Below are 2904 nucleotides of genomic sequence, written 5' to 3'. Positions count from 1 at the left end.
ATAATGCATACAAGGGTGACTAATTTGAAAAGAAAATTAAACCTCCAAATTTAAAAATTAAGTTGACTAATCAAACTTGGGCCATCCAAAGATGAGGAATGAAAATCAATAATATTATACCCTATGAATATGAACACTTAGATTAATAAACTAAATTGATTAATATTAAAAATGGAAGAGATTAATACTATTGGATTAGAATAATAAATCCATTGGATTAATATTAAAACCACAAGGGATTATAAACCCAAGATAATATCATTAAACCTAGGATTAATATTAAACCCTACGAATATAAGCCGTAAGATCAATATTATAAACCTTAGAGTTAATACTATAAACCTAATAGATTAATACATTAAATGGAAGGAATTAATAAAGAGAAGGTATTAATATTATAAACTCAATGGATTATAAACTGAGGGGATAATCTAAACCCAAGGGATAAATATTATAAACCTAAGGGATTGATAAAGCCAAAGGATTAACATTTATAAACCCAAATGGTTAATAGTAAACCCTAAGTTATTAATATTAAATCTTACCAATATAAACCCTCATATTAATAAACCCAAAGGATTAATAATATAAACCCAAAGAATTAAAAGTTAAAAGTTAAGGAATTGATATTAACCCCTAAGATTAATATTATAAACCATAGGCTTAATTTTAAAACTTATGAATATAAACCCTATGATTAATATTAGAAACTTTAGGATCAATATTATAAAACCAAGATATATTATAAGTTTAATATAAGAAACTCAAGGATTATAAAATCTAATATTAGTATTATAAATCTAAGGGATTAATATTATAAACTGAGTAGACTAATAAATCTAAGGGATTAATATTATAAACCAAAAGGATTAAACCCTTGGATTTATAATATTAATGCAATAAGATAGATGTATTGTGCTAATATTTAATATTATAAATAATGGATATTATAAATATTGAATATTATAATATTAAATATTTATAATATCAAACATAATTTTTTTTTTAATTATCAATATTATTAGTAAGGTGTTATTAACATTAATCTTTAAATGTTATTAATAATTTTAATGTTTTTATTGTGTTAATAAAACTAAATGTTAATAATTTTTTAAAATAATTATGATTAATAATGTTATTAATAAATTTTTAACATTATTAATATTGTATTAATGATTTTATTATTAATAATAATATTAATAATATGCTTTATAATATTAATTTAAATGTTATTGCTATTATTAGTGATAATTTTTGTTGATATTTTTTTTAAGAAATAATATTTTTATATGATTATTTGTATTATAAATTTTTAATAAATTATTTATAAACTAATTTCCAATAAACCATTTATAAAAGTGAAAATTCAAATTGATGAATTAATTAATTATTTTAAATATAAATTCATTTATGCCCTATCTCTATGTTATATTAAATTTATATTTTATTAATTTATATTGCAGAAAATGGTTGCTATTGTTTTGTAATATCTTAATATGTGGGTTATACAGTTCCATTCAAATAGCTTTATTTGACACATTTTCATTACAACTATTATTGACTAAGATATGCCTATGACCTATAATTTTGTGTGCTAATAATTAATATTATTTTATATGGTTAATTAAAAAATCAATTGAAATGAATTAATTATTTTTTTATTTTAAATATAAATTAAATTATGCTTTATTAGTTTGATATTAACTTTATATTATATTATCTTTGTATTATGCTTTATTAATTTTATATTATTTTATGTTATATTAATTTTTTACTCTAAAATTGTTCTCATTCTTTTGTAAATGTAATATCCAGGTTTTATAACAATATCTAATCATTTGACATATTTGTTTTACCATTGATGTTAATTACTAAGTACAATGCAATGTTAACTTTAAATAACAAAGACCATTTATTTTTTACAAAAGCTAAGTTTATATCCAATCATTTGACATATTTGCTTTACAATCATTAATGGTAGCTTAATTATGTTCAAATTAGTGGTGTTAATACTAAAACTCATAAAGATAAAGCACTTTATTTTCTCACATAACAATACAATATATTAAATTTTATAGCTAGTTGATTATCACCAATTGTGGAAGAACCAATAATTTTGTAAACTGTTGTGGGAAAATGGTTTTTGGTTATTGGCTAGGTGAATGCAAAGGGAGCTTATGATTCTAATGTTGTTTCTTTCACAAAATAAAATTAGTCTTTTTTTTTCTGGAAAAAAAAATATATAGATCTATGATAATTGTAAAAAAAAAATTAATATGATTCAAGTATATGTATTTTGCATGAGATGAGTATAAATAAACAGTGCACCCTGTTATACATTATTCATATTCAAAATAAATTTGGTTATAAATTATGATTGCCTAGAGTGTGAGTCATGTGAGTTATTTGAGTTATTAGAATTAAATGCTATTTTAGTTTTTACAGTTTAAAGCTTTGGGATGCTTTGACATGGAAACCAAGGTTTTTAAAACTATATGGAATTGGAGATATAAAGTATTGGTAGAATAATAAGTAGATAAAAGGTCCGTCCGAGCCCTTGTGGGGACTCGCTGGTGTTACAATGGGGATCCTTCCTCATCAAAGGCTAGAAGTTGCCACAATAGGTAGAAGTTGCCACAATAGGATGAATAGTGCCTTCTTTCTCATTTAAATGAGAATGTGGGCCTATAACTAACAACAAAACTGAGTTGTATATAGTATAAATGTAACAATAAAAATGAGTTTTATATAGTATGACTGTTACAGTATGGTTGTTACTCAAACCCAAAGTTCAAACTTGTTATGGACAGAGGTATTAACAATTTCCTAGTGTTGCAAAGATTTCAAACGATTAAGCAAAAGGTAATAAGAGTTTGGAAAATAATAATATTGTTTATGGAAAAG

The sequence above is a fragment of the Pinus tabuliformis genome, chromosome 3_2, assembly GCF_031772625.1.
Source record: "Pinus tabuliformis cultivar Carrire ecotype Pingquan chromosome 3_2, CPIR1, whole genome shotgun sequence".
Lineage (NCBI taxonomy): Eukaryota > Viridiplantae > Streptophyta > Pinopsida > Pinales > Pinaceae > Pinus > Pinus tabuliformis.
Note: the sequence above shows the minus strand (reverse complement) of the source record.